Consider the following 25761-nt stretch of genomic DNA (forward strand, 5'->3'; position numbering starts at 1 on the left):
ATTGAACCAATGTTAGGACAAACTCTAAACAACCTAGAACTAACTTGAAACAAAAAACAAATAAAAGAAAATAACAAAAATAGACTCGGGTCTACCGGCACCTGAGCCCACATATCAAGCTTAGTTAGGTCTGTTCTGTCCTGTGACAGACCCAGAAAAACCAACCTATTCAAAATTCTATCACCGTTTGTTCTGAACAGTGGTGTTTGTGAAATTTAAACTGAGGGTTTATGTGTTCGTCAGCGAATCACAACCCCAATCGACCAAAAATTGGACATAAAATGACATCAATAGTGTAGGTCAGTTGGATTCTTGACGAAATCCAACTGATCGAGTTGTGACACCTAAAACTCCATGTTCTGATATAAAAAAAATCCCAAAAAATCAGAGCATGAATTCGACATACAGAGCTTGAATATGAAAGAATAAAATCCTAAAAACTTGTGAAACTATGCCCTACACAAGATCGGTTTGACAGATCTTTCCTGCACTGGGCGTCAAGGATGCCTCTCAACTTTTGGATTTTATAAAAATTATCCCATAAATGAAATCACACCAAAATTAAATCTAGACCTGTTGGATGTGTGTTCTATAACATACCCAAAATTTAGGTTGATCGGAGATTGACAACTGCCTAAACCTGGCTGTTTTCGACCGAATAGGCCTGATTCAGGCCCAAAAATCTGATTTAGGTGTTTGGGTGATTTCGATCTGATCTAGAATGATTTTCTTCTAAAAAAAAATTACAGAATGTCGAGGACAACCTTCTCAAACAAAAAATGATTTTTGAAAGAGTTTTAGATCTACAGAAGGCTGTCGAATTTTGCCAAACTAGAGAAGGAGATACAAGGTGTCAATTCTACCTCAATGGCGTATTCCTTTTTACAATGTTGGAGGGGGTAGGCCGGCCAACACTTTCGTCTTCGCCTCGAACACGAAAGAGGGTTATAGAAGAGAGCAGAAGGAATAAAAAACAAAAGGCTCATCGAATAGGGCTGGTACTCAACCTGGAGGAGAGGAGGAGGAGGGTGGCTGCAATAGAGAAAAACAATAATGCAAGAGGAGGAATGCTTGCTCTCTTGCCTTGGGAGCTTTGTGAAAATTCTTAATTCATGAGTTGTGGGGAAGAACTTATGTCACCAAAAACAGAAACTAAAGCAAGTGTTGGATTCAAAGCTGGTGTTAAAGATTACAAATTGACTTATTACACTCCAAGAGGGGTGATTTTGGTGGATCTGGTCCACCAACTTCCCCTTTTGATTCATGCAAGAAAGGGAAAGGAAGATTAAGCAAGAAAGAGCAAGTTTGAAAATTTGCTTCCTTTTTTTTCTTTTTTTCTAATTACAATTCAAATCATAGGGGGCGGTTTTGAGAATCTCGCCCCCCTCCTTCCTTCTATCCTTTCTTGAGTATGAGATGAAGAAGGAAGAAGGAGACTTTGGAAATCTCGCCCCCACCTCCTTCTTTCTTTCCTGAAATTTCAAAATTGGCAAGTGAGACTTGCCTCCTTCAAACCATAAGCAAAAAAGAAGAAGAGTAAATTCAAAAATTCAAATTTACTGGAGGGTGTTGACTTTTGGATTCTATATCCAATCTATAATGCATTTTGGATTCAATCCAAACTGATATGGGTCTTGGGTTGAACAAATTGGATCCTGTGATGAGAAGATCCAAATCCAAAAATGTGCTCTAAAATTCAAAATTATCTTTTTGTCCTCAATTTTTTGTTGTGTAAATTCTAGTACTAAGCATGAGTAATTATGTCAAAAAGCTATAAAAATGCATGCATTTAGATGTAAATATGCAACTCTTATTGTGCTCCATCAAGTACCTAGGTGTTGGTGAGTGATTTGGGTAGCATTATTCACTAAGATATATAGTTATCAACTGACCCTAAGGTTAGGGGTCAACAACGACTTTTTCTCAGTCGCTAAGTATACGTAGATCTCCTAGGTGATGCTTTAAGGAGGCTGCATCGTTTCCTTGGTGACAAGATGTTGTTGCTGGCTTGGTTGCTGGTTTAGAGGGGTGTGAGTGTCATCCGCTTTTTAGAACTTGAATGATAACTGTTTTCGCACATTCATGAACTATGGCGTTGTATATAGGGTGGTGTGCAGAGCCGTGACTTAGACTTGGTTATTGTGCATGAGATGGTGCATAGGGTCAAACATCCATCTAGGCAGTTGCACATAGGGTGATGTGCATTATCAATAATCATCTCACAAGTCATATATGGGGTGATGTGTGGGATCTAGGGCCGTTCTGGTCAGGTTGGGTTCGCCTAGCATCGCACAGACTTGTAAAAAAATTATCCCATATCAGCTATAGTGGAATGTATAAAAGAAGAATAAAAACAATGAATTTACATGTATGAAAAGATCAGATTTGGTCCTTAATATAAACATATATCGAACATGAAACACTGATCGAAACCTATGCAAGTACATATTGGGATCTTATTTTAAGGGTCTATATGTTAAACTAAAGTGCTTGATTCAGATTGGAGGTCGGATTAGCTGGAAATGTCATACTAGGCTGAATTTGGGTTCCCCCTACCAGCATCCATGTAACGATTAGGATCAGATGTGGGCCTAGCCCCTCAGGGATCCAGCCCACTCTCAGTTTTTGAGAACGGGCAGGGTTTTGTTTCTGGAGTGACTTTGGGTTAGGACCCATAGTAAAGCTTCCAACATCAACAATAATATGCTGATCATAATTATGAAAAAAGCAAAAGATTTTATTTCTTATTTCCTTTTTTTTGGGGGGATAGGCAAGCTAGGGAATACTCTTGTGGGATCCGAAATCAAGAGTCTTTGATTATAATAGTGAGATCTAACCAACCAGCTTTCTCATTTAATTAAATGTGGAAGATGAACTGTAAAAGTTATGGGAATCTAGTTCTTCTACTATAGGGAAAATCAAAAGGCTCGTTTGTTTCATCCGTTTTGATAAGAAATGGACTCATGGCTCATTCAAAAAAAGACTATATTCTCTTACCAAGATGAAACACACGTTGAAGGAAGTAATTAGTACATCATAACCGGTTATCCTTCCCTAACCAATTCAAAGAACCATAGTCTACTTGGACATGTAGATGTGTTCATCATTGTTTGTTTATTGAAATAAACATGTTTCCTTGGATACATAGTTCCAAGAGTTTCTTTTTTTTTTTTCTGAAAAAATAAAGATTTGGGGTACGTTTGGTTGTGTTTTTGAAATGTGAAAATACTGCTCAAAAGAGATTTCACTTTCAAAATCTCATAAAATTTCAAATCTTATGTGACCGTGAAAAAGTGAATCTTAACCAAATGAGATTCACTTTCTAAATCTCACTTTTGAGATTTTATACCAACTCATTTTTTATGAAGTTCTTTGGGGTTCTGTACCAAGAAAATTTTTATGTTTAGTTGCTTTTGAGGTACTGTTTAAGTGAAATTCACTTTTTAAAGTGTATGATAAAGTGAATCTCATGTGATCGAACCAAACATACCCTTGGTTTGTTTTATCAAAAAGTACACTGCAATGCGGGACTTGTATGCTTATTTCTCTTTAGGAACCTGTCTAAACATGAAAATGCCTCACGACGTTTCCCACTCAAGGAAAAAGGTAGCCATTTTCCTATGAACTGGCTCGTCTTTCCCACAAGGCATGACCCGTTGGAAACATGTGAGTGTATGTGGCGTTTGATGGGGATTGTGTATGCCCCACATTTTTACCATGAGGGCTTCATATAAAACCCCTTAGTTCCCTAGGGCACCCCATGGGGAATAAGATGGCGGATCAGGTGCAATCACATCACACACTTTGAATGTGCTGCTGCACCAGACCACCCTCCATCTCTGCGATTCTGCTTGTCTGCTGTGGGGCCCAAAGAAGATTGATGGTGGATCAGGGTGCAGAGGCACTCGAAAGTGTCAAATGTGATTGCACCTGATCCACCACCGGAGAATAAGGGTGGACATGAGTTCGGATACCTAACATGAGATGGTCTGGGTTTGTGCTGCCTTGTTCGGCCCGAGATAGATAAAAGTTGGGCCTGGCCTGACCCACTTGGAACCAACTCAATCAGACGTGGGCCTGACCCCAGACCGGCAAGAGTAGGGTCAGGCTTTCAGTGGGCTTGGGTCTAGGTTGAGCTTGTCGGGTCCTAGATTGCCCTGGGTTGGACCCGTTCCATGTCCATCCCTAGTGAGTTACTGTTTTCACGTGGGAGAACAATGGGGCCCCAGAAGCCAGATGATTTCTTGGGAGCTCGCGCCCATGAAACAAAGGGTCCTCAGATAATTAGCTGTAAAAATTACATTTGCAGGTTCAAATTAAGCGAAAAACACCTTTCCAAAAACATATTCCCCCTTTAGGGAAGTATTTTCTTACCAAAAACATGGCAATTTCACGCCTTTTATGGGAAACCATTTTGACTCTTTTGACGAGCCTTGACCAAAAATAGTGAGAAAATGGCCTGGCTTTGTGTGAAAATGACCATTTACCAATGTGGGACTCACTGCTTTGCTATGAATATATGAAAATTTTTACATTTTCAAATTTATATATGTTGATATTTTCTTGAGGTTTTCCTAGATAATTAATTTATCATGCTATTTTCATTTGCTAGAAAGATATCGATATTTGTGACAATGGTTTAGATTATGCTGGAGTTTTCTGGTTTGGTGCCATAAATATCATTCTTAATAAATTCCTAAAAATCCAGTCAAATTGTGCGAAAATATAATTATAACCACAATGAAATAGTTGCGGTAAAATTGCCATAAATTTGTAAAGTAAACAATTCATGGTATAGATCCAGTTGGCTCAGTGTTGATTGCGGCTGTAGCTATGTATACACAAAAGCGTCTTCCATTTTCCGTGCATTATATTTATATATAGAGGTCACTTTTTTTGCAAATCCAACCATGTCAATGTGCTTATCATGGTGAATTTGATAGGAATCAACCATTGGATCATGTATTTTCAATGAAAAAAATGTGATTTTTGAATGCTTGAATATTTATGAAGATTATGAGCCATTGATTTTAAAGCATTAAAAAAAAATCTCTTTTTATGCATCAAAATCGGATGATTCAAGAGCGTGTTCTTATAAAATCAAGCATGTAGATGACATCCGTACAGTTAGATTCAAGAAAAAAGAACAAAAAAAATCATGAAAATGGTAGTTCACATAGTTCTCATATTTCCAGACATTATCATTTTGATATTCTCATATAGGCTTCTATTATAAGTGTTCACGAACAATTACAGATTAGTGCCTATTTATTTCTTTTGGGGTTTTCTTTTTAATTTTGACAGTGTTTTTTTTATTGAGAGAACTTTTAGTTAGGTTTTCAAAACACTTCCGATACTTTCCAAATGACCGTACATAGAACAAATGAGGGAACAGTTCCTGAAATTTTCTTAAGATTTGCGTCACAATTGATTGTAAAGGAGGGAATAGATGCGAGTTGTTTTGACCAAAGGTCCAGCACGCACTTTTTTTGGAAAAAAAAATTATGTTTTTTAAATTACAAAATTTTGTTGCATGCATGCCCATTGATTTTTTTTTAATGAAAATTTTACAAAAACCCACCTAACATTTTGAGATAATTACAAAAGCTCACTATCTTTTCAAAAATTACTAAAACACCACCACCTATGTTCAGGAGTCTGGACAATATGGATATTTGGGAGCGTGCCTTTGGCATAACAAGGCAGGAGCTGGTTTGCGGAGCCCCACGGGATTTTCCTCGCTTCAGCAAGGGTTCCTCGTCATAAAAAAAGAAAGAAAGCAGGAACTGGTTTGCGCGGTGGTCATGGAGCCCCCACACGGTATTTTCCTCACTTCAGCAAGGGTTCCTCGCCATAAAAAAGAAGAAGGCAGGAGCTGGTTTGCATGTGTGTGATTTGCAGATCTTCCTTGGCATTTTTTGCACCAGCCATGTATGTGTGTGTGTGTGTGTGTGAGAATGTAGGACTCCACCCATCTGATAGGGTAGCTTGTGAATGTCACCAAGTTGACAAGATGTCGAAGTGCTGTGCTATTCAAATGAAATAAAGAGTATGACTTAATATGATATATGTTTTTTTATTTAAAAGAAGGCTTAATATAACATATAACTCCTTGGTCACTTATGGCAGGGGGCCTGGAAAGAAAGTCCTGAGCCCTTTGGTCTCAGGTTTGACTCTCGGGTGTGCAGGTGCCTTTAACTGGTGGGCTCTGTAAGGAGCTTGGATGTCACTGATCTCACCCAAGGTTTACCTCGTGGGGGGCCGGGTTCATCAAGTGACCCGGTTCTCAGCGATGGTTCTTCCGCATAACAAAAAAAAAAAAAATCCTTGGCCACTTGTGTCACTAAAAGCTTTTTCATTGAATGATAACGTCAAAGTAAAATCCAATCAAAGTGGCTCAATGTATGATAATTCCTTGCGTATTAGTGTCGCTAAAGACTTTTGTTGAACCATTATCTCAATTTGATATCCATGTCCACAGGTACTTCTCAGGCTTTCCAATCGTTTGCAGGATGAATGAATAGTAAAAAACATTGAGACAAGATGGCTGGCCGAAGAACAACAGTAAATAAATAAATAATTATAGCATCAACAACAGTAAATAAATAAAATCAACAACAACAAACACTTAATAGGAATATTCATGGCTATTTTATTAAAAGTAAATGCTTAGACCCAAGTAATTTGGTGCAGGTATTAGTATAACTTGGGAAGCAATAGGTACTTGATAAGTCTATAATGTACATGAATCCAGCACATGAAATCTTTTAATATGAAGCTTGCTTTTTTCCTGTCATCAATACTATGTGTTATTTACATTTGTTTCCATAGTTCCACTTGGCAGTTTGAGGTAGTAGGAAGAGAGCACTCTATGGAATTTTGGTCGCTTGTCTGCTGAAGAAGATTTATGTCAGGGATATGAAATCCTGTTGAATTAGAGAAGTTGGTGTCCTCGGTAGCATCTTCCTGGATAAGCTGAGACGCTACAAACTTATCAAGCACTCTCCAATCTGTAACTTGATCAACGATTTGGTTGGCATTATTGACAAAGAGCAGGCTCAATTGAGATTGTTTCTGGAGTTCATCTTGCATGAATGAAGAAACTGCTTGAGGATTTGCCCCATGGTTTATATCAAGGCCAAAGGCTGCACCACTTGTATTAGACATTCCTGAGTTGGGCATTTCAGGGCTCTCCAGCTGAGGAAGTTGAAAAAAAGGGTCATGATGAGGTACATTGTAATGATTCTCCAATTCTTGTTTGAAAGCAAAAGGGTGTTGGTATAGAATTTCTTGTTGGACTATCCTTCTGGGACTGGAATCAAGGTCTTGGATAAAGGAAACTGGATCCTCATACCAACAAGGTGACTCATGGTCACTTGCTCTTCTCAATGTGGTAATTCTTTTCTTGAATGCCCTACAAACCACCCATCCCTCTTCCTGCAAATATAATAAGTTAATAACCATTTAACAAAAACCTTTTGTTACTTGAGCAAATTGGGTTGCATAATTTTAAGAGCTAGGTTTTGCAGGTTGGCTAGTGTTTTTTTTAATGAAAAGAAACCCAGGTTCGCGCGGTGGTGAGGGCACGGGAAAGAATGACTTGTCACCCTATGGCCCAACCCCAAGTGGTGAAAATCTCTTGGTCGCCCCGGTAGCCCACCAGGGAGCCTGCGCCTTTGGACTTGCTACAAAGGATGCACATCCCAGGTATCGAACTCGAGGCTTTTGATGACAGATCAGGCGCAATGTGATTGCACACTTTTAGTGTGCTGTTGCACCTGATCACCCACCATATTTGCTTGGGCTCCACAACTGATAGGCTGTATTCCAAAGACGGTGGGTGATCAGGTGCAGCAGCACACTAAAAGTATACAACCACATTGCACCTGATCCTCCCTCATCGAACTCTGGACATCCAGCTTGAACGCCTTAAGCCCACCCACTTAGCCAGACGTGCAGAGCCCTTATGGGCTGGTTGGCTAAGTTGATTATAGATGCAAATTCTAGAATTCTCAAGATGTACAATGCTACTTGCCTGTGGTGGACCAATTTCACTTGTCTCAAGTCGATATTCATGCATGATCCAATCAGACTTTTGCCCATTTGGTGCCCTACCCTTGTAGAAGACTAGTGTCTTCCTCATGCCAATCAAGTTATGTTTGGAGTATATTGCCTTATCTCTTCCAGTTGCCTTCCAAAATCCAGCAGTTGTAGCCCTATTAGTGCGCGTTCCAGTTGGATACTTCTTGTCTTTGTGGCTAAAGAAGTACCACTCATTCCGCTCCTCTGTACTAATCCTACATTTCTCTGTTAATGTTCATTAACAAAAATAACATTAATTAGTTCTCGAAATATTAAGCACTAAATTATTGAAGTAGTCATATTATAAGCATCTCTTGCATATATATATAGAACCTTGAAGATCCCATGGTTCAATCTTGTAAAGATCAACGTCTCTGATGACATCGAAGTCTATCCGTTTTGAAGCAACTTTCCTTCTAAGATAGTAATCGACGAGTTCTTCATCCGTTGGGTGGAATCGAAAACCAGGGGGAACATTCGAAAAAATATTCATATTCTTTCAATGAAGTTATGAACACCTGCAAAATACAAAGTAAATTTGTTTGAATTGGCTAGCTAACTTCACAATATTAATCAATAAATGTAAATTATTTAAGCATATTTGTAAGCGCATGTGTGTCACAACTGTGGAAACAAAGTTTCAAAAATGTTTTGCACTATCAAGTTGCTTTTGTAATATTAGAGGCGAACTAAGATGCAACACGATAAGGCAACTTATAATGCATGTGTATGTTGTATCTTCTTGGCTCACAAAATTGGCATCACGTTAAATATCAAGCAAAAGGACCATTCATCACTACGAGGGAGATGAGGTCATATGGAATATGATGGGTCTCCACCATATGAAATCTTGACCGTTGGAACCGGCACCAGGATTGCACCACGTAGCCTTCACCTGTGAAAACCTTGAAGAAAGGCGAAACGCACCAACTGGGCAGACAGATGGCACTGTCTGGGCTTTGATATTAACGGTCAGGATTCACATATAATAAGACCCGTCATATGCCATATGACCTGATCCGTGTTCCCATTTCCTGCGTTTGTGCTTCTAGATGTAATTGGAACTGCACTCACATGTTTGTCTTGATGAAAACTTCTTTCTTTACCATTGTATGTGAAAAAAAGGATTTTTAGATAGGAAAAAATGGTACATTTTACATCAAGATATCAGAAGACAATTACATAAAGAAGGGAAACCAATCTGGAGGTTTGTCCTTCCAAACATAGTTTAAAAACTCACCGGGTCAACCCGGTGACTCGATTGACTCAGCTCGGATTACCCAGTCACGGGTCAAAAATGAGTACAAACTCGTTTTGAATAAAACTTGACCGAGTCACCGAGTTGACTTGAGAGTCATGGACGAGTCCCGAGTCATAGGTGAGTCAACAGAGTCATGGGCGAGTCATGCATGTATATACATATATAATATATTTTATATATAATTACGTATATTATATGAAATTTAATATAAATATTATGTATATTATATATAAAAATATGGTTATACATATATTAATAAAATCATACATTAAATATATTATAAAAACATCATATAATGCATATTATATATAATATATTGATAAAATATTATAAAATATATATGGTATATACATATATTTATATATTTTATATAAAATATAAAGTTAGCATGACCCGACCGAGTCATGGGTCATTCAGGGTCAAGCCGTGTGACGAGTCAACAATTTTTAAAACCATGCTTCCAACAATGATCATGACCAAGGGCCCCAAGCTGTGTGGATGCACCAGGGTCCAGACATTTGAATTGTTCAAACTTGAAGAAGAAATTGGTACAATTATATTAAACTAAGGGTATGTTTGGTTCAATCACATGAGATTCACCTTTTCATACACTTAAGAAAGTGAATATCATTTTCTTATTTTGCAAAAGCAAACAAAAGTAAAAAGTACCCTCGTGAGAAAGTGACTCTCATTTACTTTTGCAAATGAGAGTCGTTTTAGAAAGTGAATCTCATTGGTGTGAGAACTTGAATTTCACGGGACGTCATGAGATTCAGAGTTCTCATGAGATTTAGAAAGTGAATCGCATTTGCACAATACCCCACAAACAACCAAACGTACCCTAAGGAAATTAAGATATGTGGTATAATCCAGAGGCAATTGCATATGCAACATTGCATCAGCTAACATTAATATATACCTACTATAATAATACATGAACTAGTCTAGCCATTTTAATCATGAAATGGCTTTGTCAAAGGAATTAATTCAAAATAGGAAAACACATATACTAGGTTCCTTCAATTTTTATTGAATTTATAACATGAAGAAACTGCACCGGAAAACCTGGTAGTGCTGGCTCAGCCTGCCATACCTATGATTGTCATGCGGGCTGCATAAAACACCGATGCTAGGACCCCTGCTCTTAGGGCCTATGCTACACATTGGCATATACAGAGGGTTGATGCCCATGGGAATCCAACTTTGACTGTCCATCTAACAGCCAAGGCCCCACACCACCACGCCAACCCCTCTTAGGGCGAATGAGAACTGTGTTATTTCATTTACTATCATTATTAGCATCTTCCAAGTAGGGATGGCAGTGGGGCGGGGCGGGGTGGGGGACAAGGTCTCCACCCCCGCCCCGCCTCAAGATTTTATCCTCCACCCCCGCCCCGCCTCCCTGGCGGGGATGGATTTTATCCTCCACCCCCGCCTTCATCCCCGTTTCATGTCCTCCATCCCCGGTACAAACGGGGATGAGGCGGGGTGGGGCGGGGATATTGCGGGGAAAAGTGGTCGGGGCGGGGATGAGGCGGGGATCGTGGCGGGGACGGGGTGGGGCGGGGAAAAGTTCACGTCCATCCCCGCCTCCACCCCCGGACGGGGATGGATTTTAACCTTCGTCCCCGCCTCCATCCCTGTTTCATACCCTTCATCCCCGGTCCAAATGGGGCGAGGCGGGGCGGGGCCCCGCTTTCCCCCGCTCCACTGCCATCCCTACTTCCAAGCCGCAATCGTCATTTACTCTTTGACTGCTATATTGTCAGCACTCCATCCTCATCCATAGTCATATTTCAAGGGCTCATTGTACTAAGCCCCAAGGGGTTTGGCGCAGTGGAAGGGCCCAATTGGTCACTAGATGGTTGGTCAAGGTTCTATTCTCATGTGCTGATACCTTTTGCATCAATAAAAGCAAGGGATAAGGCCCTTGCTCAGCCGAAGCATGGCGACCCCCTGGGGGCAAGGGGTGAGCAACAGGTTTACATGGTCTGGACGGTGACCATAAGTTCGGCAGGCTTAGCCAGCGTGACTAGGTCTCTGATTTTGAGGGTGGTTTCCGGTCCTTCATGAAAAAAAGGGCTCATTGTACTATCTATCTATCTATCTCTATATATATATATATATATATAATATATATATATATATATATAAGCAATTGCCATTTGTTAGAACATTAATACAAAACCTTCATATGATTGAATTCCCAATGAAATATATTTAGGTATGCACTAATTATTTTTCTGCATGTGTTAGGCTTATTTCCAAGTTTTAGCATGGTTGCGTTAATCCACCCATTTTTTTATTTTCTAACTAATCTCATGCAACATTTTTTTGGCATAGCAATCTAATAACTGGAACATTGCATGATTTTTTTTTTTAAATGTTCAGCATTCTTGCCACTGATTTATTGAGAAGAAATCTTTTTCTCTATTCACAATGGAATCTTGTTAATTTCTTGGTTTTTTGGCATCCCAAGTTCCATCACAATTCACAGGTTTTTGTATTTATTTTGGTGAATAAATGGTATTTTCTTCGTCATTATTTTCCAGATAAGATCCGGTCCCAAATTTGAAGGTCATAGTGGCATTCCTTGCTTAAATCATTTTAAAGTAAATTATGTTTGTATATTTGAGTAAATTTTATGTGATTAGATGTGCTAACAACTCCGTTTAGTTGCTTGGACATTTGGTTAAAGATTTTCTAGCCTTTTCAGCATGATCTATAGTAGTGAAGATTGTATTGACCTATGCACATGCAATCAACTATCCACATTTAAAATCAACACTGAAGTTGAACATATATGTTTTGGAATATGGATCGTATCCAACCTAATGTGACCCAATTTGACATGGGTACATCATGGGACAACATGACTCATGGGAGTTACAGGGCAGTTAATGCAACTGCCCATGCAGAATAACCACTGATTGTGGTAACCACCCACTACAGGCCTCTCTCAAAAGTCTATAAAAAGGTGCCTGGTTGCTTGATGAGAACAACCAAGGGGTATCCATTTTCTCTCGTTTGGGGAGTCGATAGGTTGAGGAGAACGCCGAGCATCTCCGAGCACCCGCGTAGGCTCATTTCATTTCATCCATGGCGTCTACCGGTATGTATTCTTGCTTTTATATTCCGATTTTGTTTTGTAGAATGCCAACAATATGGTCCTCTAGCTGTCCGTTGTTAACCTTTATCCAACACCACATATTCCATGGCTGATCTTAACGTGTACTGTCATTAATCACTACAGTTCTCAAATTCCTAACATTTGTGAAATTACTGTGTTTCTTTCTCAAAATTTTTGTCAATGTCATTTCTAAATGAAATACTGATGCACTGTTTTTAGTATCAAGACCTCTGAGTGCGTATTTTGAAGGTTGAATGTAGTTTGCAATTTGAAGTTTTGTGATAACTTGGAGTGGCGTTTTAGTTTCCCTTCATATTTTATTACATCTTCTTCAAATAATCCTATGTCATCTGAAAATTATTCCTACAAAAGGTGACACTTGATTTTGGCTGGAGAGTATATTAGACCTTTAAAATTGTCATTTTCCCATCTTATGTGAAATCATTTCCATTCAAAGGACTTAGATGTGATTTCCTAATAAATTGTTTATTATTTTCAACAACGTTTCTCAATTTTTTAGTATCCATCACTAAGGTATAAATCATCAAGGTCTCTATATAATGTATGGAACGATAATTACGTATTTCTTGTGTTGTTTATTCATAATATTGTGTTAACATTTTCTTCCATAGTGTTTTGAACAATGTACTTGATTGATGAATAGTTACTAACTCTAGAATTAGAAGCAACTAGTCACATATCATTTTTTCATGGTATAGGATTTTTTCTTATGGGGGAAGATATTGCTTAGCCTAAAAGGTAATAAAATGAATGACACTTTATATTAAGAAATTTCAGTTAAGATGACTAATGGGTTTTACAATTAATTAACGAGGTTAACATTTTATGTTAGCTCATAGAGTAGGAAATACGTCATTATACTAATTTATGGTCTCATTTGCTCAAACCCCAGCCAACAAAATCTAAATTAAAAACAACGGACATTAAATTGTGCACTTCTTGTATGGATATTTTAATATGTTTGTCAATCATTCCTAGCTAATGCTACAGTTTATATAGAAGAAGCACTGTTCACATGAAACATTATCTAAGAGAGTCGCATAATGCTTTGGAGAAAGCATTGGAAGGCCAGATATAAAAAAATTAACCAAAAGGAAAAAAAACATGTAACTATCGGTATAATCAATCAATTAACTCATTCTTCTGAGATCTTATAGAAGCAAAACAGTAAGACAAACTGAGGTAACGTGGTTGTATAGTTGCAATCTATGTTACAAAGATATGCAGATACCAGGATGCATGACATGGGTTATTCGACTATCAAGTTGGAATATTTTTTGGCAAATAGAAAATGAGGACATAATTCTTTTTGTAGTCAACAGAAACTATTTTTTTATATTTTAACATTAAAAGTGTGTTCTCATTCAAAATTAAAAGTATTAAAAAAAATATTTAAATAATGGTTGTACATGGTGTCGGTATTAGTGTCTCCACGCATATCCGGTCGTGTGAACCAGGAAAACGTGGCCAAAATGGTGTTGTTCCTGACATAGGTTTGTAATTTGTTTCACTTGATCTTGGACGATCATTGTCCAAAGGAGCATAAGTTTCACTCTGGTAAATCTAGTCTAAGACATAGACATACAATGAGGAAGAAAGAATTTGTAAACAGATGACCCCTTCATGGATGAACTTGTTTATCAAACAAGCATGCTGTTCCTCAAGACCAGAAATATTTAGGTTCCTAATTATCAAATCACAAGAAATATTAATGGTGATTATTTATAAATAAGACCATTCTCTCAAATTATTTATAGATAAGACCAGCATAAGTATTGGAAACCTTCAAACAATTGCATCACGAAATGCAACCTATTTTTAGATACAAGCCTAATGACAAGGTTCAGTATCTTCTTTTCCTTTATCAACCAATGCAAGACTATGTATAATATCCGATATCAACTATTAATACCTCCCAAGGAACACAAGCACGGCTGCTAAGGTGAGATTCATATAATTCTAAACAACCTTTCAGGTCTATTAAAGATAGTACCATTGGAATCATTAATAACGTGCGCTGATTTATGTTTGAATAATTGCCATAGAAAGTTAGCTTCTTAATGATCATGAAATTTAAGGACTTATTGAAGTTGGTAAGAGGGAAAACAAAGTAACCAAGAAGTTGTTCGCATTATAGAATCAGAAGAGTCACTTTCTAAAAATTATTGTACAAGGTACTGCATCGTGATTTCTGTATCTTCAGTAATTTCTAGGAAGTGTCAAAAAAGAAGAAGAAAACTGTCTCTAGGCAATAATCTCTAATGCTGAAATGTTGGTCAGATTTAATACTTGATATGAGTTCTCTCAAAAAACAAAAAAATACTTGATATGAGAGTTCATATTACTCAATAGTTACTGTTTTGTCTGGGAGGGAATTGCTTGACAATTTATCTTTTTAGTCTGGCAAAGGAAATCAAGTTTTTAGACAATGAACTAACTGAGACCCTAAATTAATACTGCAAAAACTTTGGACCTAAATCAAGGATATTCTGAATCGTTGTTAGATCTATTGCCCACGATCAACAAGATCATTATCGCCCACTCAATCTCATACCTACCGTTTAAGACACTATAGCCAAAAACCAATATCATTCAAACAACAGGAAATAGGTTCTACAACTTGTTTCAGACTACTAGATAACAATAGACAAAATGCAGTGGTTGTCCGCTCCATATTCACGAAAAAATGCAAGTTGGCAAAGCTATCATGCAAATTAAAGAAAGGAATAACCAACGTTATATGCGAAAAGAAAAACAGAAGATAGCAGCATGTATACATACCAACAGAATGAAACATGAAATGCATACAAGAAAGAATCGGTTAGTCACCAACGCCATGAAACAAAAACAGGTAAAGAGAAGAATGCTACAAGATACAAACCGTATATATTTGCTTAGAATGTTTTTGTTTCCCCTCTCTCCTCTGACCTTTTGGAGACAAGGGGGGGAGAAGAGAGTCAGAAACTCGAAACTCGTGTCTTCCAAAAGCGAAGCCGAGGAACGAGGTGCAATTCGGTTGTCAGCAACTGCACAGGCGCACACTACCAAACAAAAGCTAGGGGGAGGCAGTTAGTCTCGGAATTCGAACACTCGGCCCCTCTGTTGAGAGAGAGAGAGAGAGAGAAAAGGGAGAGGATGTAGGTGTTAAAAGGGGTAGTTGATAGAGGGGTTTTCACGCGCGTTAATTATTCCTTTTGGTGCTGGATTGCAGGAAAAGTATTTGGCGAGAAGGAAGAGAGAGAGAGAGAGTTGGAAGCCACCGCCACCACCAGCACCCACAATGACAGAGAGATTCAGGCCACCACGATAAGGCAAAGGCAACACAAACTGTTTGCGCTTAGCTCATGCTTTTCCCGGATAATGTGGGCGCAAAAATATAAGCACCGTCTCTCTCTCTCTCTCTCTCTCTCTCTCTCTCTCTCTCTCTCTCTATATATATATATATATATATATATATATATATATATATATATATATATGAAAATAGAATGTGGGACATGTTTTTGATAGGAGTCATGTTTTTTTGACATAATAATACGAATTTTTAAGTCATAACATTTTGGTATAGTGTGAGACTTCGATTTTAAAGATATTAAAAAACCTATATGTATGCCATAATCACATGATCCAAAACTTGTTTTCAGTAAATAATAATTGTAGATCATATCTATAAGGTTTTATCAACAAAAATCTCAAAAATTTATAAAAAATGAAGCTTCTTTTAGGTAGGAGTAGGTGCTCTGGGAGCATCCTATATATATATATATATATATAATGTATGAAAAATTAGTAGTTGTGCAATCCTTGTGTGCGCAGCTACGAATGTAATCAGGCTGGTTGTCCACACGCAAGATGGACGGCCAGCACACAAAAATGACAGAACTCACAAAAAATGATGTTTGTGAGTTTTTTATTTAGCGGCGCTTTTGGATCCCAGTTCCATTGGGACCTTTAGCGTTGGTTATGCCATATAAGTGATTGTCTCAGCATTTTTTCAAATGATTTTTAGCGACGGTTTCAAGCACCGCTAAAGTTCCCAGCAGAATTGTAGGGACCTTAGCAGCACTTTAGAACCGCCACTAAAGAGGTTTTGTCCATTTTCAGCATTTTTTGCAAAAAAAAAACATTGAGCATCCATCACACATGTGATGGACGTCTCAACAACAACCCATTTTCAATTGTGCACCTATGGATTGCGCTGCTACACATCGCTTATATATATATATATAATGGAAAGGGTGGTCTCAAAAATCTACAACTAAAGACCCATCAGACAACTCCCCTTCTCCAATGCTTGAGCATCTAATTGATGGGACCTCATTTTTTTATAATTTATTTAGTAAAAAATATGCTTTACACAAAAAATTTATGATATATAGGCATGTTTTTTGTAACGTGAAAATTGATGTCTCACAATGCATTTAAAACTTTACAATACAAAGTATATATCGTGGGGCTGTTGATTTTTGTGGCTTTCAAAAAACTCATCTAAACCTCGAAAATTCATAATCCAAAACATGTCACTCACTAAATGAATGATAAAAATCCAATATGCAAAGTCTGATAGATAAAAAAACTCAATCTATAGAGAAGGAACACTATTGATTATCATCTGTTGATTTTGAACATTCCTTTGGTGGGATGGTCCCCCTTCCGCACATGCACACACAAACATATATATATATATATATATATATATATATATATATATATATATATATATATATATATATATATATATATATATATACACACGGGAGTAACAGTAAACAAGTATCTTGTGCACTGTTATTCTGATACACGCACGTTTAAGAGAAAAATGAGCTTTAGTTGTGGTCAAGCCCATTTTTCCGCCCATAGCATTAGTGGCTAAATCCTTTAGATCAACGACGGACGTACGTTCGACGTTTTTGCCCATCCACTAATACCCTGTTCTCTCTCTCTCTCTCTCTCTCTATATATATATATATATATATATATATTGCTGGTAATAATGCATTGTATTAGCTATATTTTTGTCTTACAGATGGAAGCATAAAGAGAACTGCACTACAGTATCTAATCCTTATGTACTCGTGGTAATAATGCATTGTATGATATTTTCTTACACTATATTGTTTTTAATCCATGAAAGAAAAAAAATAGAATATCTCTCTCTCTCTCGTGTACGCGTGGGGGCAACTTCAACCAACCTTATGGCATAGAGAAAATGACTCCCCTCCTAATGACATTGAAAAGCAGGAAAAGGGAAAAGAAAAACGAAGGGAGGGTTGAAGACAAGGAGAGAGAAGGGAACATGATGCAGAGTAGGTGTGGGGTGCAGGGCCCACCTTCCCTCACACAATGATTTTGGCACCACTGTACGTGGCGGCTCATGGTCCGGCGTGGGCTAGGTCCGATCATTAGGCTCGCGGTGTGGGTGCCGGGGGTTTGTCGGCTATGGGCCCACCTCGCCCTGCTGGAAAACAATAATACCCAGGTGGACAACTGGGACCCGGTTTCTTTTTGCCAACCAATTCTTTTGTGGAAGGTTTTGTCACACGTGTACGTCAGAGAGGAGGGAGGGCCGTCCATCTCTTGTCCTCCTTTTTTCTCTGCCTATCTATCGCCGTTGATTTTGCTACACCAATAAAAATACTGTATTATTTTTAATTCGGGTCCATTTACCAGGTTATGAGTATTTCATACTTTGGTGGAGAAGTGAAGCAAAAGGCTTACACGTGATCCAGTAGTCATGCTACCTCTTAATTTTCCTTACCATCCTCGAGACTTGGACTACTCTATGCTAGTGTTGTATTTTCTTTTTAAAGATAATTAAGAAAAATACCTCAGCATTTTAAAAACGTAAGGCCCCCTTTGCCACCAGGAAGTAAGCTCACCGTTGATCTTGTGGCAAAGGAAGTGCACTTATAGGTTTCGAGCTCATGATGTCCTTTCAACTTAGTGACGTTCACAAGTCGCTCCTACCAGATGGAACAGAGCCCTGGTAAGCGCCTAATCTTTAGGTTGGCATATAGGAACTGGCCAAGATATGCAAAGTGAGCTCGTGCATGGGTTGCATTGATGGAAGGATCATGCCAATAAGTTCAGGCCATTCACTTCAAAGCACGGTACGATCCCCATTATTTGACAAAGGATGGGTACCATCCTTCATTCAATCATAGTTGTCTAATAAACGTTTAAGATTGGTCTACATTCTCACCTGAATGAGGACCGATCTTAACCGTCTAGATGCATCAGCTGAATGGCTAAGTTCAACATAGGATGGATCCTCTCTCTACCTCTCAAGGGCTTACAAAAATTATAAATATGAGTCTTCCAAATACATGGAGAGGCCAGGTTTGAATATATTTTATCCATAGTGGTTGAAATCATTGAGGGCAAACTTTTATCTCTTGAGTGTGTGAGAGAGAGAGAGATCTGGACCATGGACCATTGGCCCAAAATGTAGGGGTCCACAGATTGGGATGTGAAGCATGGTTTCTGACGTCATACCGTCAGGTCTAAAATTAAACGACCTGGATCACCTCAGATGTAATAGCTAGCATTAATGTATAGAATTTATATACAATAGACAAAGGCATTGTATATGGTTATTAAATTCTTTTGTCTTTGTGCAGAACAAAGGCAGCACTCTTTTCTACGATACCACCACCTTCTCCTAAACAAAAAAAGGTTGATGCAATTTTGTACCAAACCAAGCTGGGTTGGGACTTGGGACCTTTTAAGATGGAGGGATGAGAAAGTGGGTGTAGGGGTGACCCCGTTCTAGCTGGATTGAGGGCAATGATTGTGACTGAAGCCCCTTCATCATCATCATCATCCACTGCACTGCCGTTTGCTAGGTGGGATTCCAATTTCAAGTCCGTTTAGGCCAATGTGTCCCTGTTCGGTCGCTGAATATCAACGCAATGTCCATCCAATTGCGGTTTCTCTAATACTCCTAGGGCTCCACCATCCTCTCTCTCTCTCTCTCTCTCTCTCTCTCTCTCTCTCTCTCTCTCTCTCTCTCTCTCTCTCAACACACACAGCTTCCTTCTTTCCCGACGCAACCATCGTCCCACTTGGACTGCCACCATCGGTTCTCATGCTTTCAAGAGAAATCATCGTCAAATTGGACTCCTTCCATTGGTTCTCACGCTTCCAGGAACCCCTTAGTTTTTCTTTTCTACTAAAATAAAGAACGTCTCTCTCTCTCTCTCTCTCTCTCTCTCTCTCTCTCTCTCTCTCTCTCTCCCATTGGTTGATTGAAGCAAGCAGATATGTGGGGGTGGGAGCCGTCTTAAGTGTTTTTACCGGTATCAAAACTAGGTTCGGACTCGGTCTGTCACTTGGGTTTTTCTCTATCGAATAAAAACTAAAAAAACATGCGGCTCCCTTTTTCCTAGCTTAAAATACAGTTTTGTATTTGCAGACACATGACGTGCACATTGTGCAGAACTCGAGAAATTTTTTGTTGTTTCAGAAAAAGGAAGCAAGATTAGTAAGGACATGATTCGAATTCAACCTGAGTAGGGGTGGGCATCCGGCTGGCTCGGGGCTGTTTAGAGCTTTGCCCTTCGGGCTTTAAGTGTGGCCCGGCCTGGAGATGGCCCGACCCATTTACTAACCAGTTGAGTTTTGGCCCGATTCTTAATGGGCTTGGATTCGAAGAGCAGCCTATGGCTTGGCCCCGCATTGTCCCAACCAGGCCCAAATCTAATTGTAAATACTAATAATTAACAAGTTTTCAACTTTTCATACACTCAATTAATTATCTTTCTATTTTTCATAAAATTAATATAACTAATTAGGTAAATAGTAATAGTTAGCAAGTTACTATGCAATATTTAGTTTTTAAAATTTTTATATTATTAAAAATAAATAAATAACTCAGACCCATCAGACCGCATCACCGGCCAACGTATATGACGGGCTGGGTTTCGGTCCGGTACCTAATGGGCCCGGACCTAAAACCTTGGTCCAAACTCAGCCCATGGCAGGTCGAGTCAGCTTGGCCCATCGAACTGCCTGGCCCGTTGCTGACCATACCTTTGAGTGGTATCATGGTGACTCATGAGGTGAGATAAACATATGCTTGTTGGTCAACTCATTTTTCTTTATATGGACACTTTCTTCTTGGCATATTGTATTTTCTATAATGCACAGTTTTACTTGAAAGAGTTTTTTTTTTTTGAGCCGAGGAATTATCATTAAAAGAAAATGTGAGATAAGAAGAACCATTATGAGAGTCAAGTGCCATGCATTTGATTTCCACATCTCTTTGACGCAATGATAACATTAATAATGCTGTTAATAATATGAATAAAAACATTACCAATGCAAATGATAAGAGAAGAAAGTGGGAATGAAATGATTTGGTGGGGAAGGGCTTGGCGGGTGGAAATGGTAAGTCAACCATTGTGGCGTTGCATCATCATAAGGTATTATTGTTGTTTCTAAATTCCAATTTACCATTTTGGAAGGTTGTTAACAGTAGAGATAATATCGGGCACCAGACTCTCATAAGAGGAGTCAATATGATCAAATGTGGTTACAAGCAAGACTACGATAATGGGACTCTCACACAAGATTTTGGTAGAGACAATTGTGCAACCGCCAAGCACACTGAGACTCGTGCAGATGATCATGATAGAGTCAAATGGAACACTCTAGAAGGGAACACTTGTGAGGCAAATGTGGAGGAGATCAAGACTAACAATAATCTAAAGATTATCGATAATACTAAACAAGAGGATAATTCGGTTAAGAGTACCAAATGTAATATCAAATGTTAACAAATGGAAAAACCAGGAGGTTGACTATGTGTGGTCGACAATCTTGTAATATCTTTAAATAGTGGAAAACTCTACACATAAAGTTGTTGAGTGGAGTATCGTGGATATAGGTGATTTTACACCGAACCACGTTAAAAATCGTGTGTGATTCCTTTTTCTTTATGGTATCAAAGCTTCTTGCATCCTGGCTTATCGGAATTCTTCTTTCAATCGCGTCAACATCTTGCTCTATCAAGTTTTTATATCTCTTCAATTTGAATGTGGAAAATTTTGTCACCATTAAACTCAACCACTCGAATTTTCTTTTGTAGAAGTCACATTTGCTTGGGCTCATTCAGAGCCAAGACGTGATTGGATTTATTGATGGAGAAACCCCCATTCTAGTGCAGACCGTTGATGGAGCCTCGAAACCAAATTTCGTTACCTGGAAAAAATCAGATAGGCTGCTACGAGGATGGATCACAGGCACTCTCTCTGAAGAAGTGTTGGGTCTCGTCGTTGATCGCCAAACGTCAAGTGAGGTATGGAATACCCTCATTAAGGCCTTCGCTCATGTCTCTAAAGAAAGAGAATTTCTCTTAACTCAAAAGTAGCAGTCATACCAGAAGAAAAATCTCTCGGTAAATGAATATGTCAATGGGTTAAAAAAAATTATGATGAACTTGCTGCCATTGGCAAGGCCGTAGAAGATGAAACCATGATTTTTTGGCTTCTCAATGGGTTGGGCCATGAACATGATGTGGTCGGTTTGCTTCAAGGGCGAGAGACTATGCACACCGTTCATAAAGAAGGTGTCAATGAAAACTCTGCCTTTTTTGGGCAAAAGTTTACCAATCAAAAAAATTGGTTCAACCCCAAACAACAGTTTAATTCAAAAGGACAGGGCTTTGTCCAGACTAGCCAGGGTGGTAGTCGATTCAATCAGAACAAACCAAAATCTGGTTTTAATCCACCAAATCTTAAATGCAATCCAAGAAAGGAAAAAAGAGTATTATGCCAAATCTATGGGAAAATGAATCATAGTGCTCTTAATTGTTAGCATCATTTTATACATGCCTATCAAGCTGATGACATTTCATAGGCTCTTGCTGCAATGAAACTGACAGATGGCCAATATCAAGAATGGTTTCCTGACACAGGAGCTACCTCGCATATAACTGCCAATCCAGGTAATCTCAATACCTATTCTAAGTATTTTGGATCCGAAAAAGTTATGGTCGGCAATGGTGCCAGACTAAATGTTACTCATCTCGAGACTACACAACTCGATAATGGTAACCATTCTCTTCCATTAAATAATGTTTTGGTTGTCCCTGAGATAAAGAAGAATTTGGTATATGTCAGTCAGTTAACTTATGGTATGCCATGTTTATTTAAGTTCTCATATGATGGTTTTATGATTAAGGACAAGAGGACGGACAGACAGGTGGTGATAGAGAGTAGAGTGGGAGACATGTATGCCTTTAGCAGATCAAGGAACAAGGTCCATCATCAACAAACCTTCTTTTCCTCTCATTTTAGACACTCAAGTTGGGACGTCTAGCATCAAAGACCTGGACATGTGCATGCACAAGTTATTGATTTTTTGGACAAAAATAAATTTATTTCAATAACATCAAAATCGGCTACAGGTACTATATGTGCCAGTTGTCAAATAGGAAAAATAAGTAGACTGCCTTTTCTTTCAATTAATGAGCATTGCATGGAGTTATTTGGTAAAATCCATTATGATTTATGGGGACCCGCCCTTGTTACTTCTCATCAAGGGTTTAGATTTTATGCAATTTTTATTGACGAATACTTCCATTTTTCTTGGATATTTCCTCTATGGTACAAGTCTGAACTCTGCCAAAAATTCATTGAGTTTTATAAGTATGTTCAAACTCAAATTGAAAAACATGTCAAGAAATTTCAAACCGATGAAGGGGGTGAGTTCGGGAGTCATGAACTTCGGACTTATCTGAAGTCCAACGAAATTGTTCACCATAAAAGTTACCCGAAAACTCCTAAACAAAATGGCATGGTTGAACAAAAGCATCAATTCATCACTAAACTAGGGTTAAACATGATCTTTTATGCTAATTTGCTTACTCGATTCTGGGTGGAAGCTTTCTTAACGACATGATGGATCATTAACCGTCTACCTATGCCAACTCTATCTATGGCAACCCCGTATAAAAAAGTTTTTTTAAAGAAACTAGATTATTTGAGTTTGCAGGTTTTTGGATGTCGATGTTTTTCCTATCTCCGGGATTATGCAACTAATAAATTTGACCCAAAAACACTACCCTGTATCTTTCTGGGATAAAGTGATCATCATAAGGGCTACCGATGTCTCTTTCCTCCCACCGAGCGAGTCTATACTTCATGACACGTTGTTTTTGATAAAAGTGTCTTTCCCTACTCCAAAACCAGATTCTTGCTTTCTGCTGACAACAACTCTAGTGAGTTCACTAGTCTAGGAGAGTGGTCTACTCACAAAGATCACATGTTGTCGGACTCTCATGATCCTCGTAATGTGACATGCGACTCCAGCCATGAGGATTCGGTTTTGCCTTGTGACCCATCTCTGACCAGTCTGCCGAGTCACCCCACTATAGATCCTCAGTCGTGTGCCCCTCCTCCTCGTACTTCCTTGCCAGGTGCTACTCCAATGACACTTGATAGCACTTTGGGTTCTCGAATCCATCCTATGGTGACCTGTATGCGAGATGGTATAGTCAAGCCTTACCCAAAATATTTTATTGCTCACTTTGTGCCGGCGCTTGAACCTAAGAGTCTCAAGGTTTCCCTTGCTCATGATAGGTGGCACGATGCTATGGTTGAGGAAATGCATACTCTTCACCTCAATGACACATGGGAACTTGTGCCTAAGAAGCCTGACATGCATATTATCCGGTGTAAGTGGGTTTATAAAACCAAGCTTAAAAGTGACGACTCTGTCGAATGTCTTAAGACTCGACTTGTTGCTAAAGGTTTTGATTAAATACCGAGCATTGATTTTCTGGAAACTTTTTCTCCGGTCATTAAGCCAGCCACCATATGCACTATACTCACTCTTACCCTAGCCCACGATTGGGATATCCATCAGTTGGATGTTAAGAATGCCTTTTTGCATGGTCATTTGAATGAAACTGTGTTCCTTGAACAACCTCCCGGTTTTCCAGATCCTCAACGGCTTGATTTTGTCTGCAAACTTAAGAAAGCCCTTTATAGCCTCAAGTAGGCTCCTCTGGCGTGGTATGATCGGTTCAACATCTTTCTGCTCTCTCTTGGCTTTTTTTCTAGCATGGTTAACCCGTCACTATTTATTTGTAAAAGTGGATCTACAATTACTATTGTTCTCCTTTATGTTGATGACATTATTTTGATTGGCAATGATTTTCAGTTTCTTCGTACATTTGTCCACATAGTGAGTCAAGAATTTTCTATGAAGGATCTTGGATTTTTGCATTATTTTTTGGGCATTAAAGTTTATCGGTCTGCTGGGGTCTCTTCCTGAATCAATCCCGCTATGCTTATGAACTTCTGGATAGGGCTCAAATGGTTGGTGTCAAGCTTGTCTCGACTCCCATGGTGGCGCATGCTGGTGGCACAACCAATGAAGATTTACTGTTTCAGGATGCCACATTTTATCGAAATCTTGTTGGAGGCCTTCAATACCTTACCATGACTCATCCAGACTTCTCCTTCAGTGTTAATTATGTTAGTCAGTTCATGCAACATCCCACCAAAAATCATTTTCAGATGGTTAAGCAGATACTTTGGTTTGTTCATGGTATTATTGATCATGGCATCAAACTTCTCTCTAACCAGTCTTTATCCTTATATGCATTTTCTTACGCTGATTGGGCCGGTTGTCACATCACTCGCCACTCCACCTCTGAATTTTGTACATTTTTTGGGACAAATTGCATTTCTTGGAGTGCTAAGAAGCAACCCACTATTGCACGATCGAGCTTTGAGGTTGAATATCGGTCAATGGCCTCTACCACTAACTCATGTGGCTTACGTTTCTTCTTCGCGACCTCGACATTTTCCTTCGTCACCCACTTGTTCTGTTCTGTGACAATGTTTCGACCCTTCAGACCACCATCAAGCCTGCTTTTCACTCTCGAATGAAGCATGTTGAGATCGATTATCATTTTGTTCGAGAGAAAGTTTCTCTTGGGACGCTTATTACTCGTTATGTGCCATCGTCCAAGCAGCTGACCGATCTCTTTACAAAACCGCTACCGTGCATTGTCTTTCTTGATCTTTATGTCAAACTGGGTCTCTCTGCTCCGCCCGTGACCAGTTTGAGGGAGACTGTTAACAGTAGAGATAATATCAAGCACAAAACTCTCATAAGAGGCGTCAATATGATCAAATGTGGTTACAAGCAAGATTACGATAACGAGACTCATGATAATGGCACTCTCACACAAGATTCTGGTAGAGACAAATGTGCAACCGCCAAGCACACTGGGACTCCTGCAGATGATCACGAT

The 25761-nt window shown here is 38.9% G+C and overlaps 1 pseudogene; it reads right to left on the reverse strand.

Annotated features, from left to right (window-relative positions):
• Nucleotides 1–6813: 6813 nt before the first annotated feature.
• LOC149845665 (NAC domain-containing protein 7 pseudogene) lies at nt 6814–8575 on the reverse strand (annotated as a pseudogene).
• Between the last annotated feature and the right edge of the window lie 17186 nt (nt 8576–25761).

This window comes from Nuphar pumila, chromosome 2 (genome assembly GCF_984573655.1).
Source record: "Nuphar pumila chromosome 2, dmNupPumi1.hap1.1, whole genome shotgun sequence".
NCBI lineage: Eukaryota > Viridiplantae > Streptophyta > Magnoliopsida > Nymphaeales > Nymphaeaceae > Nuphar > Nuphar pumila.